The sequence below is a fragment of the Homalodisca vitripennis genome, unplaced genomic scaffold, assembly GCF_021130785.1.
Source record: "Homalodisca vitripennis isolate AUS2020 unplaced genomic scaffold, UT_GWSS_2.1 ScUCBcl_4738;HRSCAF=11098, whole genome shotgun sequence".
Lineage (NCBI taxonomy): Eukaryota > Metazoa > Arthropoda > Insecta > Hemiptera > Cicadellidae > Homalodisca > Homalodisca vitripennis.
In genome coordinates this window covers 29,659-46,210 of record NW_025780871.1, presented here as the reverse complement: position 1 = coordinate 46,210, position 16,552 = coordinate 29,659, and the positions used below count along the sequence as shown (strand labels likewise).

Genomic DNA, 16,552 nt, shown 5'->3' with positions numbered 1-16,552 from the left:
GATTTATTTATTTACTTGCAAGTAACCCGCCTGCCCGGCTGTTGGTGGTGGTTCGGAACTCACCTATAAAGATTACTTTCGAACCCAATCGGCTTAAGCCGTTAGTTTCCCAGTTTAAGTGTTAGAGAGGGCTTCTTAGCCAACTTCCATAACTAATTTCACTAGCACACTTAAAAATGCTAGGTATTAAAACTAATATCGAACTAATTTCACCTAATCTTGTTTAAAAGTAATGATACCATAAAAACCACTTATTTTCCTTGTAAAAGAACTCACCTGATCGATGACGTCCAGTATCTCCTCGATGAAGAAGAAGCAGACTGGACCGGTGTGGTAGGTGGGCCTCGTACTATTGATCTCAATCCCACTCCGAGTGTTGTGTGTGCGACGACGACTCCAGCGTAACCAGACTCTCTATCAGGCCTGAGCACAGTTTTGGAGCCGTGGAACCACTGGTACACAGTCACTGTCCGAGTCACGGTAGCTTAATCACAGTCCGCCGCAGTTGGATCTGTCAAACATTATTCCATCTCACCTTTGTATTCGAAGACTGTTGGAGCAATTGGAAAAATTCTTTAAATATTACTAAATGTTAATGAAAACAATACATTTCCAAATTTTTTTTATTTTGGCAAGGCCTTTCGAAACCAAAGGTTTCATCATCAGGCGACTCCACAAATAAATATTTACATAATGTTATTTACAATTAATATTAAAATAACATATGGTTTAAATATCCAAATACAAAAAATTTTGGAAATAAATTCAGTCAGTATGAAAAATTAGAAAAAAACTACAGTTTGACTTTTGAATAAATTGAGAAGAAAGAAGACTGAAATTTTCAATAGGGTCCTCTTCATTGTTCATTAGTTTTTCTTTATTTCTGATTATGTGTAGTGTTTCCCAAGCATTTAAGTTCATTGGTTTTGTTACTTCTTTTATTAATTTTAGATTTTTAATTGATGTTCTGTGTCTTGATTCAATGCAGTGCTAGCAGATTTGTCAACTCCTCCATATTTTGTGTATGACTTAAGAATATCGGAGACCCAAGAAGGTTATATGCCATTTACCCCTCATTTGAAATTTAACAGGGACAATCGTTGAGCTATCCTCACTTGGATAATGATGTAAATAAAACTATCCTTAAGGTTCACTATTTTTATAGACCAGTCTGTTTTAAAGGAGACCCTCTAGTGAGAGAGTAATACACACAACAGAGTCCTGCTAATCTGAATCCTACTATAGACACAACGCAAATTCCGTTGGTTTTTTTATAAATCTACAATGTTCCTCCAATTGTATTTTTGACAAATGAAAAATGTCATGGTAAAAGAATTTAATAAAATTTAAGATTTAAAGCATAAGACTTCTGAGAATCTGGCAGCAGAGATGGAAAGAATCCCATGGTCTAGGCAACTGATAATAGCCGTAGAAGTGTGGATGACAAACACTGCAGCACTTGCATTTTAGTTAAAACGCTTTAAAAAACTTGACCATACAGCTGTTTGTATTACTTATGTAATTTTTCAGATGTCGAATGTACAATAAATATTTTGAATTTTGAAGTAGAAGAGGTAAATCCTTTCTCTTGGTTAAGCAAGGATGTAGCTAGAGAAAATTTGGGGTGGCAAAATTCGGGCCCCCTGAAACATTCTAATCTTTTAAACTCTCAAATTTAAAAAGCAAAATGGTGAATTTTGCACAATATTTTAATATTTTTGAATAGGTTTTATTGACAATTGAAATTCGTAACTTTGGAGGCACTGCTTTAGTAGGCTGTGCAAGATTAATAATTGAAATTGATTAGATTTACATAGTAATGTATTATAATAATTAAAAAAAAAATTATTTTTGTTTTATTGTCTGCAAAACACAGTACATAGTATACAAATCAAAATTGAGAAATGATAATATGTAAAAGAAGTTGTTTTACCAACGTAAAATTCTTCTTGACTTCTGAGCCATTGTATCTAGTGCTTGCTCTGAAGAAACTGATGTTTTCTTCCCATATTGGACAGAAAGTAAGGCAAATGCAATCAACTACTCATTCCCCATTTTTGTTCCTTAAAAAGTTCTTGACCCATTTCAATGTTAAGAATGACCTTTTCAGCCGTACATGTCAATTAATACTGAATTATTTAAATAATAATAATAGTTTGCTAAAAAATAAATTGAACAAATTTAAAATTCAGGGAGGTCCGGACCCCTAGGACCTCCTTGCTAGCTACGTCCTTGTGTGTAAAGGTAATCCTGCTCTTTATATCCTATCAGAAACTCTGATATACAACGTGACAATCATTAAAAATATTTTTAAAACACGATTTTTTCCACAAACCAAAGTAAAAAATTGATTTATGTCGTTTAGTAGTTTTTATCTGAAAAATTACTGCAATAGATAATTTAAGAATACTAACAAAAATATTTGTATCGGAATGAATGATTCCTCCTTAAATCCACAACTAACGGAAAGTCCTCCAATAGACTAACTTGTATCCGAGGGAAGACGGAGTGCAGAAGGGTGTACAGTGCCCTGAGGAGAATGTAGACGCACACCGCCGTATACAGCACCACGATATCGGGGGTCCATTCTCCTCCCAGAGCCCCTCCAGCGCCTCCACCAGATTGTAGCACGGAAAACTCGTACTCCAGGTCTCCGTCCCACCTCGCACTGGGAAACCACCAGAAACTGTTAGTAGGCCTAAGTTCCTTCCAAGCACGTTTAGTTTTTAATCTGATAAAACCCTAACAAAACAAATTAGTACGGCAAATGTAGCTTCTTTGTGTAACACATTCACTTTGATTACTGAAATTCATTTACAATTGCAAAAAAATATATTGTTCTCCAGATTAGGTATTAATTAGGAAATAAAAATGTAACGTACAATAACAGATGTTTAAAATATTAAGGAATGATTTTGTCTCTGAAAGGTATGATTAAAATTATGTTCCCAACTGGTGCTGTGGTAAGAAACGCAGATATTTAGAAAATCTGTAATTAAAAATATTCTTTAAAATGTCTAAAGAAGAGGGAATTCAAACAAACCCTAATCTTATACAAAACTGAAAAAAGTAGTATCTTTGACGTTAGTTATTAGGTTCCAAATCCAGTCACATAAAATACAATCTCAACTTTTAACATATTTACGACAATTGTGAAACCCCATTGGGTACACTTGATCTATCACAATTTCCGTCATGTACCCGATCGGATATACATCAGGCTTTTTGGTAAAGCACGTTGTGTGCCCGATGGGGCACATATTGCTATATATTTCCTTATTGCGTTTTTTTTTATTGGGTTGCCTGTCTTGATGATTTGTTAAATTTGTTCCTATGTTTAAATAAATATGTCCACACTAATGTGTACTCTGTCGGGTACAAGTTTTCTTAGCAAAAATGTTTTTGTTCAAAATTGTGATTTTTATATACTTTTTATCATTACACTTAGATGCTTAATGTAAAACAATTACGTGTTTTTTACCGTTATTATTGAAAAATTCATATAAAAAAATTATGTGGAAATTAACGGTCGTCATTAACGTTTTTAGTATCCAAAATTTATATACTCACAGTACTCGTATGTTGCCTTCATTTTAAGACTTCGACTAAAAATTTTGTCTTAAAAAAAAATAGAAAAATGTCAGCATAACCTTAGCTAAATCTTTGTATGTCACTTGTAATATTAGTAAATATCTATGCTTTGAATCAAACTTAAAATTTATTAGTGATAGAAATTAATACCGTAGTTGCAGCTCGTGAATGATTTACTTATCAAGGCTGTACTGTAGTAAGGCAGAATATACGTTGATATGAAAAAAGTAACAGTTTTCAAAATCTGTAAAACTTAATAATTATGGTTATAGCTAAATTGTACGATAAGTTAGAAATTATACATCAAACACATGTATATTAAACATTCTGGAGTTAATCTAGTACTTGCACATTACACTCTCATTAATTATTATTTAACTGTGTGTGTTTAGAGTGAACATGACCAAATTGGATCAAGGCCACTACGATGTTCACAACATTCTAACCATACATTACACAATTCCAGCAAAGCTCAAAATCTGGTATGCACTCACCAGTATTAGTTTTATACCCACAACAAATCACAGATAATATTAATATGTTTGAGAGTCATACAGATGTGGAAACACAAGTCCATAACTTACATATTTTGATGAGTTTAATCCAACTTCTGGACAAAATGTTTTACTTTTCTTTCTCGAAATAAGAAAAAACTTGTGGTCTGTGGTGACTTTAATGTACACCTGGAAGAAAAAATCACGGGAAGATTCCATGGCTACAAATTTTGATTCTTGGGATTATAAGGTGGAAGTCATTGAACCTATGACTGCGGACCATAGTGCAGTTATTATGACAATAAAGTCAAGTTTGGGAAAAATGGTAAACACAAAGAAGTTTCATGGCATGATAAGTATAGTTTTACAAAGCGCGTCATCAGGGATGAGCAGCTGCCTTTACTAAGGAGGGCTCTAAAAAACGTAAACTGGCCAATTGAATTGGGGTGATCACTATTTATCTGAGCACTCCTTTGATAGATTTCTTCAAACCTTTAATTACAATTTTTGACATATTTTTTCCATTAAAACCTTTAAAAAAAAATCCAGAAAACGGAACTAAATGTCAGTTTAAAGATAAATCTTGGTATACAGCAGACTTGCGCAGACTTAAAAACTTAGTAGTTCTTCTAAATGATCATTATAAATCAGCAGTCTCACCAAAAGACAGTGATGAGTACTATGCATTATATTGTAAAACAAATAAACAATACAGACTGGAAGTAACAGAAGCTAAGAAGGCCTTCAACGTCCACACCATCAGGTCATCCTCCAACATGTGTAAAGCGGCCTGGGATATTATAAACTCACACAGACCTAAGAAGCCATATGCTTCCTGCTCAGAAAGTCCTGACAACATAAACAATTTTTCATAGAGGCTGTTGAAGAGATAGTGACAAACCTTCCGGAGATGGACTTTAACCCTCTGTATATTGCGAAATAGGCCTAAGCCTATATTAGACCACTGGTTAGAGGTGCGGCCACTAGATATTATAAAAATAGTAAATAGGCTAAAGAACTCTAGAAGCCCGGATATCTATGGTGTTCCTTGCTTTGTTTTGAAAGCGGTGATCCATGAAGTAGCAAACCCTCTATCAGTAGTAATAAACAAGTGTCTTAGTCGAGGTATCTTTCCAGATGCTTTGAAGATTGCACGCACAGTCCCCATCTACAAGAAAGGAAATCCTGAGGAACTGGTGAATTACAGGCCAGTTTCAGTTCTGCCAGTGGTGTCTAAGGTCATGGAGTCAATAATGAAAAAACAGTTGGTTGATTTTTTTGAGTCCAACAATCTGCTCAGCAACACCCAACATGGCTTCAGAAGTGGACGTTCTACAACCACTGCCTTATTATCCATAGCATCAAAGATAATGGAAGCTTTCGAGGCTGGCGAATCAATGGCTCTTGCGCTCTGTGATCTGAGCCGAGCATTCGATTGTGTGCCGCATAAGATACTACTTAGCAAGCTAAATTCCTATGGGATCGAAGGAACCAGTTCACAAAACTATTTCCAGCTATCTCGAAAATAGACAACAGAGGGTATCGCTGGTGGGGCTACTTCAGGAAGTAGAGAAGTCATGCATGGAGTGCCACAAGGTTCCATCCTGGGACCTTTTGCTCTTCTTAATTCTTGTGAATGATTTAAGACTGGGAGGCAGGGCAGTAGCTCTTTGCAGATGACACTACGCTCCTGTTTACCAAACGATTCCTTGATGTGGAATTTGGGAACAGTTTCTGCCGTCATGGAACAATTTGTTATGGATAAGCCAACAGAATAGGTCAATAGTTAATTCTTCTTAATTCTATTCTTGACTATTGGAACTGAGCAACAGATGTTTTCCGAGTACCCAAACTGTTTCAGCCATCCACCTTTATATACACTTTGAAAGTTTAGTACTCTTAGCCCAATCCGAACTGAAAGTGGTATTCATCCAACCGTAGATTTTTATTATTTCGATCTTGTTCTGGAATTGCTGGTATAAATCTTATTTTAATGTACTCACAGCTTGAGCAATCCAATTCATCCCTAAGTGTGAGGTGTTTTGTTCGATTGCGGCATTGTCAAACGCATACGCAAATAAATAAACAAACAGTATAGGCCCTACATACACGAACGCATGACATGAAACAAATTAATTAAAAGTTCATCTAGGTGGGCCGTCAAATTTAAACTGGTTAAAAATATGGAGAAAAACCATGATAGTATGTCTGGGTTAAGCGTAGTGCACGGACTGGTTGGTTTGTTCGTGTACATATCTCTAATCAAGGCGTCTTCTTCATTATCTGTTATATCTTGCTTGAGTCGATCGCATTATTTGTATTCCTATTATTGAAAGTTCTGTCATAAATGGAATGGTTCCTGGTGTTGATTCTTTCATTTAAAATATTGTTCTCACTTGTACAATAGAATGGCCTTTACATATTTCTATGTCTTCTAATCTATTTAATCTTGTCCTATGTAGCAATTTCTATGTTATCTGCTATGCTTGTATAAGAATGGTTGTAGTTATTCAAGTACTCAGCGAATTTAGAATGTCTTATTAAGTTTTTATTAAGGGCTATGTGTGAAGGGCTACACTGTGTGTAGGCCTACACACATGCCCTTAATAAAACTTAATAAGTATGATTTCCTACCTCTATACAGAGTTTGTATGATTTCCCTACCTCTATACAGAGTTGTGTGGTTTCCCTACCTCTATACAGAGTTGCATAGTTTCCTACCTCTATACAGAGTTGTATATGATTTCCTACCTCTATACAGAGTTGTGTGGTTTTCCTACCTCTATACAGAGTTGCGTGGTTTCCTACCTCTATACAGAGTTGTGTGGTTTTCCTACCGCTATACAGAGTTGCGTGGTTTCCTACCTCTATACAGAGTTGGGTGGTTTCGTACCTCTATACAGAGTTGCATGGTTTCCTACCTCTATACAGAGTTGTGTGGTTTCCTACCGGTCTATACAGAGTTGCATGGTTTTCCAAGACTCCTGAGGAGGCCCAGAGCATCCGTCTGAGGGAAAGCAGCTTGGAAGTCCTCCACAGTGTAGCACCCGGTGATACGAGCGTGGGCCACGAAGTCGATGGAGAGCAACTGTCCCAACACTGGTCCGCAGAGCCACTGTGGGGGACAGCACCAGCAGGTCCGGGTGAAGACATCCTTCCGCAGACTTCAGGTATATGACCTGGAAAGGATTTCGGTTCAATTATGTCAAATATTACAGTGAAATAAAGCTCTATCAAAAATTTACCTGGTGGTTTTCATGAACTCTTGATTTCCACCAAGCTCTAATAACACTATAGATGAGCCACTTTGAAAGTGACTTGCGCGAAGATTTCTTGTGCATAGAGATTTTCTTGTGGAGGAGCAGGAGCTCAACCACGCCTACTGCTACCTCCCCTCTTTCACTGCTCGATCTATTTCCTTTACAAAAGACACACATGGGAACCGAGTTCTTTGCTTCCTTGGATTGGTTTTTTTGGAGCATCCCGCTATGTTTTGTTATTTTCGTTGTTATGGAATAACAATTATTATTATTAAATATTATTATTTATGTAAAGAATAGTCCATTGCATCTATTTAATATATTAGTATAGTTTAGAATTATTTTTTAAAATCTGTATTGTTAACAGCTGTTATGTATCACATACCCTACGAGTGATAAAGTAGCGACTGAGGAGTGGTTGGTCCTGCGCTTCTTCTCCCTCTCCACATCACTCTCCTCTCACTCCTCCCCCTCCTGCACTATTTACTTAACAGGTCACTTTCAAAGCAGCTCATCTATAAGAGGTGATACTTTGAAGTTGCTAATGCCCTAAAATACAGCTTGCCATTATTTAACTCAGCAGTCAATCCTTGCAGTGTTGTAGGATTTGCAACTTTCTGCCTAATTTTTAAAACTGTCAGTGACATTTGGAGATTATTAGACAATTTTTCACTATCATCTGTAGTAGGCCATACAAATTTATGAAGGCACAATTCTATACACCTGTCAATGGGGTGTAAAGCCCAGCGCTTTTTAAAAGATTTATTCTTTTTAGCAAATAAAAGCGTAAACTATCATGGATGGATTCATCCTGTACACAAAAATTGTATCAAATAATAAATTTAAGTTGCCAGCACTACCTGTTTGATTGCTACAGTGGTAATTCTTAAAGGTCTCAAAGTTCCTCTACTTCCCCCACCAAAAGAATTTGAAATTGGACAACCAAACACATTTTAAAAATTTCTGTATAACTTTTTTCTAAAGCTACAAACAGTGAAAACCAGAGAGCTCATTGTTTTTCACTTCAATCAGAAGTGCTCATACATGTGCCGACCCCACAAAATTGTGTGCGTAGCCACGGGTAACTGCTAGTATCTCATAAAAAGGATATTTTTACAAACTGTCACATACTTGTCCCCTCATCCCCAAGTTTACATAACTTTTTTTAATCATTGCTCTACACCCAAAGTTTATGACAGAGCTATAACTTCCACAACTGAACCTCGCCCATGTGCTGCAACTGGGTGAGTAAACTCGCTGAAGTGCTTCTGGTCGGCCAAGGGGTTGACCTGAGCACGCACGGCATCCACAAACCCATCCCATGACACCACGGGGAAGCTCTGAGCGGACTTACGCAATGACGGGAAGCCAGCTGCGCACGGCCTCGCAGAATCCGGTCATCTGCGGCATTCTCTAAACATGCAAAGACATACATAACAGCTTCAATGAAAAAATCCAATAAACAATTTGTTACTCTGAATGATTACCTTTGATAAAAATATTTGTGGTATGCTACATCAAGTTTAAAGCTAAAACAATTTTCATCATGGCTTTTAACTAAAACCAGCCAACAATCATGATTGTCACCTGTAACTGACTATTGTCTTATCAACTTTTTAAACTTACAGATAGGGGAAGTACTCTGAAGATCAGCTGATGATCTATAAAGTTACTATCATTATACTATAAGGTCTTATAAGAGTTAAATATTTAGAAAAAAAACAATATAACTGAACCCTGTAATACAAAATTATAAAATTTTCATTAGCATAAAAAATAAAATGTACACTTAATTAAGTTCAAATATATGGCAGCGGTTTGATAAGCCCGTTCAAAGCAAGAGGAAAAGAGGACTCACTGATATTGAAGTTACTTTTAATCAGTTTCAACTGTTAGCGAAACTGAAACAATCTTCAGCCATATTGGATTATTAAAGCAGCTAAGCTAATGCGCGTGTGTTTCTACCATTCTCAGCTGTAATACAGTTCAGCTTACTCCAGTTCTGTATTAGCGACTCCTTCAGTGTACTAAGCTGTAATACAGCAGTACAAACACAAAATAATAATTGCCTATGTATACTAATACTGAGCCTAAGCCATATTTACAACAATTGAATTTATGGCTAACGGCACCGAACTACGTTCACTATGCAATTAAATGACATGAACAATTTTAAACTTTGTGCAGTGAATTATAAAGGTGTTTTCTGATTTATGGTAATTCAAAGACAACTTAAATAAAGATCAGTTTTGATTTATAAATATAAAATAATATGTCAGCGCTTTGTCAAAGGGCGTATTAGTTAGTACACCTGCTGTTACAGAAGCAGTTTTATCAACTACCGTGCGACGTTACTAATCATCAGATCCACACGCCAAACAGTTGTGGCAGTCCATCCCTTCAGACTAGTACAGAGTGTTCCGTTATTCAAAATAGAATTTAAAATAGCGTTTTAAAACACACTATTGAATGCTGCAGGTGTGTGTTGGCCGTCTATTTTAATAAATTAAGACCATGTGTTGAAAATGTGAAGCGGTGGTCTATTTTAATGAGACCATGTGCCACAATCTAAATATTCGTAACCATATTTTCAATCATAAAGCGGCAAAAGTTAGTGGGGCAATGATTTGTAAAATAAGGCTGTAATAGATTTACGTCTTTCTTGCAATGGTGGTACACTCAAGATGAAGTTGTAAGCAAATCTTTGAACAAATTGTCACAGAATAGACAAGTGAGATGTAAAAAAGTGTAATATAAATATTACGATATGGTTAATCAAAGTGCAACAAGTAATATAGTGACAAATTAGTAAATAAATATCATAGATTAAATTGGATAAAGATACTACAAGAATAGTCTAAATTTTGTAATTAAAATTTTATTAGCCTTCAGTTTTCAAACAAAACAAATGAGCATTGAGATTTAATTTTTTTTTATTAAATGAAGGAAGTTCAACTTTCCATTTTGCCCAGAGTAAACGTTATTGTTACAAGTCTATAGTAGACAACTTCCAAACTGTTTTTAACTTAGGGCCCCACAAAATTTCAGAGAAGTAAGAGCTGCCATCTATTCCCTTAAATCAAAACCATCCAGTGGAATGGATGAATATTCAGCTAAAATTGTAAAGTATTGTACTGATGAGCTTATACCACCTCTAGTCAGCATAATAAACAAATCTTTTAGACTTGGCTAATTTCCTACTGCATTAAAAACAATCTAAAGTGTATCCAAAACATAAAAAAGGACCAACCACTGAAGTTCAAAATTACCGTCCTATTTCACTTCTTTCAACATTTTCAAAAATAATAGAAAAAGTAGTACTCAATAGACTTATGACCTAACTAGAGCAGCATAACATAGTTACTAACTGCCAACATGGATTTCTTAAAGGTAAATCAACAACATCAGCTATCATCAGCTTAGTAGAATACATAATTGACCAAATAGACAAAGGAAAATAAATCTCTGTTCTCCTCCTCGACTATAGCAAAGCTTTTGACTGTTTAGGACATGACCTCATATCAGAAAAACTTAAATCTCTTGGCATTACTGGCATAGCAAACAACTGGTTTATGAGCTATCTGTCAGGGCGAACACAGGTAGTTGAAATAAAGAACATTACACTTGGCCATAAAAACACCTACCAGTCAAACCCACAACCAGTCACACGTGGAGTGCCACAAGGATCAGTCCTGGGCCCAGTCATCTTTGTCTTATTTGTCAATGACTTCCCAGCATACATCCAAGATCACAATACCAACTGTGTAATGTATGGTGATGACACAACACTCTTAATAAAGGATGACACTGCAGAAGGAGTACATGCAACCGCCTGCAACTCCCTCCGCAAAGCACTGACATACTGCAGGAAAAATGACCTGGCTGTAAATCCATCAAAAACCATATAGATTAACTTTAGTAAAAGAAAAGACTACATTCCAAAAATACCTGACGTAGAAATTGAAAACCATGTTAAATTCCTTGGAATCATCCTGGATGGAAATCTCGGCTGGACAGAGCATGTGGATGGCCTTTGCAAAAAAATCAGCATAGGTATTTATGCTGTTCGGCGCATAAAATGGATTGGAAACTTAGAAAATGCCAAAACAGCCTACTATTCATTAGTAGAAACCCATGTGAGGTATGGGATTGCTGTATGGGGCGGATCCTCTGTCGGAAACCTCAACAAGGTGCTCGTCCTGCAGAAAAAAGCCATTAGAATCCTCGCTGACCTTGAACATTAACAAAGCTGCAGACAAGCCTTCCAAAACCCTCGGCATAATGACCGTCACTGCTCTATACATCCAAGAAGTAATTCTACATGTACACAGCCTGGGTCTTCAAACAGGGAAAGACATCCATTCATACAACACTCGCCATACAGCCAACTACGTTCTGCCTCCACATCGCACAGCAATTTATGGAGAAAAACCATCTTATATCGGCCGGAAGTTGTGGAACGCTCTCCCAGAAACAATGAGAAGATTGAAGAGGAGTGCCCTACAGGGAAAACTGCATGACATCCTAGTAAAATCAACCATTTTATTCACTGGACGAGTTCCTCAACGCCTGCAATGAAACATGGAGATTTCAAAATGTACCTTGACTTTTTTTTTAACTGAAACACAAATGTATAAACATTCATCATCCATACTTATGTAATAATATTATGTGACTCTATAACTGTTCTTAATGAATATGTAAATAAAGAAGTTTGTCTATTGTCTATTGTCTAAGTGAATTTATTACCAGTTTTATTATTTCAATGCATTGTTAAACTTTTTAAATCTAGATTTTATCCAAAGACAATATTATTTTTACTATAAAATGTTAAATTTACTGACTTTAATACTGTCACCCAGTATGGTGATGCAATTTAGCCAAATATCCTCACAACTTAAACTAGGAATATTTTAATTATATGACAAAGTCAAAATCTAGTAAAATAAGATTGTGCTCATTTTGAAGCATGGACTGTGCTTCGAAGTCGGCTAGAAAAAATATCATTAAATATCATTATATATATATATAATTTTACACAGAGAAATTTATTTTAAACCATACTGAGATAATTTTATTATTATATATTTACTTATTAGTAAAATATTTATTAATTCTGCTAAAAGTATAAAAGTATAAAAAGAAACTAGTTCACAATTTTTAGTTGGCCTAAAAAAACTATTGTTCACGTTTCCTGATTGTGAAAATTTATTTAGCGTTATTGAATAGTTTGTTCTTTTTTCTTTCACAAAGGGGATAAATGATGATCTTTCCTACTAGATTGCATATATATATTATCAGTTAACTCATTTATCAATTAAGTTTTGTTTATTTGATCCAATTCTAAGTATAGCTCATTATAATAAATGTTTAGATATATTTAATTGTTTTATTTTACTTGTTATGAATAATAGCAAAAATGTCTAAGGCAGAAATAATAAATGTTTATTTTAAATGTCCTTTAAATTTTTTTACGTAAAAAAGATGTATTTTGTTTTTTTTTAGTCAGCACAAATGCAGCTGTTGTCTTCTGTGTTGTTTTTAAGTGTTTTTTCAAGTGATGGATATCCCACACGGGCCCTTGCCTTTGGGATATACCTAATTTATTTCACTACAAAATTATGTTATTTTATTATTAATTATTTTAGTTTTTTTTTAGGATATTGTACTTAATTGTTTAGAATAATTATGCTGTGCTTAATTTTCTTTTAGTATTAAGTACTTTACTGTTATTTGTATGTATTATGTAAAAAAAGTGAAATAAATTGAAAAATTTGAATTGAAGTTCATGAAATATATTATTTTATTTCTAACGAGTGAACCTTTCAGTTTGAGTCAGTTAAAAGTAGGACAGTGGTAAAAGGCAATTACTCGTACATTGAAAACATTTCACACAATGAGCATATTACAACTTATTACATAAAGCTGTAAAAGCAGTCCATATGATGTGATGTGTGGGCTGCTGTATTACAGTTGTTTTGTGACAATTAACTCATACAACATATTACCTGAATTGATATGTAAAAAAGTCTAATCAACTAAACATTTTAAAAACTTTAATGTAATTAAAACATTTGCATTACTCAATTTGTTGGGAATTCAATTTGTTCAAAAATATTTTAAAACATAAAAATTAAGTTAAACATTTCTAACTAAAGTTTTAATGATTTGAATAGAGTGCTGTAATTTTAGTCCATTCAATTGCTAGTATAAATGCTCCATGTTTTCCATATATCAGAAAAAAAATAGTTAACCCTCGAAGAGCTGATTAAATTTTTACAGACACTAAGGCATTCTTGCTATCTCGTGCATATTTGCAGATTTATTTTCTACATTATTTTTTTTTAGTGTAGGGCCTGACTGTTACACACTTCATATATATAACCATTATATAGTAATCCACTAAGACAACTTTGTGAGTCCACATACCCTCATTTAAAAACATATATATTCCAATGATAATATGAAAAAAAAAAACAATGTTTGTTATAATTAAATATCCTTAGTCTAAGCTAAGTAATCAATCAACCATAACATCCCCAATCAAAACCTTCACATTATACAAACAACACATCATAAAAAAAAGTTGATAACACGGACAAAACACTCCCTTTGACACAAATTTCAAATTAAATAACAATATCAATGACGTTCAAAACGAACTAGTAAAACTACAGCCAGACTAAAATTAATACAAAACCTCATTACCCTCCTTAACACCATCACAATCATTACCCCCAACCACCCCCAAACCTCATTATACATAAAACCACTTCAAAAACTAATCTTAAATCCTCAACACCAAAACTCTAAAAATCCTCTCTTATACCCCCCAAATATTACCTATGACCCAACTCTCCCCCTTAAAAACCTTTATAACTATTAAACTATAAATTCCTACTCTCTTCACATTCCCACAAAAAACTCCATCCATATTACAACAACAACTTCTATACCATTCCAACCTCATCACAACTCTACCCTCTTCCCACTTCACTCTTTTATCACACCCTCACCACACCATTACACCATTCATCTTCCATCATCCACATTCCTACACCCCCTCTTCGGTCACACCTAAATACCCATTACTCCAATATCCAACCCCATCCAAACCACCCCCAACCCAACCTACAAACAAACCCCCCTACCCCACCCCTAACCCCCCCCCCCTCCTCCTATCTCTATTATAACCCCCCACCAATACCAACCCAAATTCCAACCCCCACCTACCCTATCACATTACCCACCACCTTTCAACCCCCTAACCAACTATTGAACAATCAACCTAAAAAAACCCCCCCTCACCACCATTAAAAAAACCCTACCCCCCCTTCTCAAAAAAATACCCCCCCCCATCCCACCCCCCCCCCCAACACTTACCCACCCCCTCATCTAAAACACCCCACACCACATCCTACATACAATACAGTTTGGTTACATTTCCATCACAATACAGTTGCAGGTTGTGTAGATACATCAGCACTGTATACATGATAACATCTCTACAACTACGACATTTATTATTGTGGGCACTGACAAACTTGGCACTAGAAGCAATACGGTGTTACCAACTTTTCTTCAATTCAGTGCTACCAACTGTAGTGAGATTTACACCAACCAACCAACTACCACATGTCTCTTCAGCAACCGCTACACCAGCTGAATCGTAATATACAGGATCCGTAGAGGGATATTGATGCTTTTACGCTAAGGACAATTGCATTATTCTTTTCCTGTTTTAGTAAAAACAGAAAATTATTAATTAAAAAATATACTTATTTAATATATATTTTATTTTATTTTGTATATATTTTATTTCATTAATTTACTACAATTATTTAATTAAATACATTTTATTCAATTAAACTTTATATAGTTCATTCGTTTTATTTGAAAGAAAAACCATCAAAACCAAAAGTTGTTATAAACTAAAAAGTAGAAAAGATTAATTACCATAAAATCATTTTTAAATCAAGATAATTATATTTTTACTTTATATCTACTCACATGATACCTCATATAAGAAGAATTAAAATCAGAAAGAAAGTAAAAGTACAGTAAAAAAGGAAAAGATGTCTTATTTTACCAGGTGAAGTTAGGCCTAAGAAGCCTTCTCTAACACTTAACCTGGGGGGATAGCCAGTCAAATAAATTATTTTCTCATTACTCAGAGCAAACACTAAAAATAATTTCAGTTACGTTTGGATAAAATAATGTCCCTTAATTTGAATGTCTTAGCAACTATTTTTTTAAATGTTTAAAATTATTTATATTTCTTTACAATTATTTTTGCTGCCTGTCAAATATTTGAAACCCAACATCCAAAATGATACGTTTGGTGTATACGGTTGCTAGAGATAAAGGTAGTTGGTATTTTACTATTTACGGAGTACCTGCCACATCAATCTGACAGGAGACTCTATCAGCAGGTTTATAGCCGTGCGGCGAACGTCGGCTTGCACTCACTGTCATACTGTTGGTGCGTTTCTCTCTCCTAGCACCAGAGTTTCGCTTATGTTTTACTTGATTTTTAGACTTATACACACTCAAATATGCTATATCAAATTTACTTAAACATTGTACAAACGACATTTCTCCGTTTCAGTTGCACCAAATTAGAATACTCGTTACACACAATAAATCTACGATATGAAGCTAACTAGGTGTTTTTTATTCATGCCATTGAGTTGAACAAAATTAATTTGAATTCTTCATTCCCTAGTTTATGTTACATCTTACATCTGTATATAGTTAAACTGACTTGAGAACAGCATAAACGATCTGAGCCACCTGAAGAATTTCAACAAGAAGGTACTCAACAAGGACTTATGATTACTGTCGGTAAGTAAGTAGGTTAGGCAGGTTGTAGGTTAGGTTAGGTGGGTAGATTAGGTAGGTATGTTAGGGTAGGTAAGCTAGGTAGGTTGATAGGTTAGGTTATGTGGGTAGATTAGGTAGGTATGTTAGGTTAGGTAGGTATGTTAGGAAATAGGTTAGGTTGGTAGTTAGATGAAACGGGGCATTTCCTCCCGGGTCTAAGCTTTATGGAGTCACTTTGGCTGGATGACGTCAGCAATTACACCCCTTATTCCATGAGCTGGTGAATCCTCCAACTCATGTATAGGTTATAAGCAGGTCCCTCTCATTCCATTTTTTCTATCCCTTATATTCCGCTTAAAACTCACCTGTGGTATAGCATAGCTA

The 16,552-nt window shown here is 35.1% G+C and overlaps 1 pseudogene; it reads right to left on the bottom strand.

Annotated features, from left to right (window-relative positions):
* Positions 1–276: 276 nt before the first annotated feature.
* Positions 277–16,552, bottom strand: part of LOC124373065 — a 37,665-nt pseudogene continuing 21,389 nt past the window's right edge.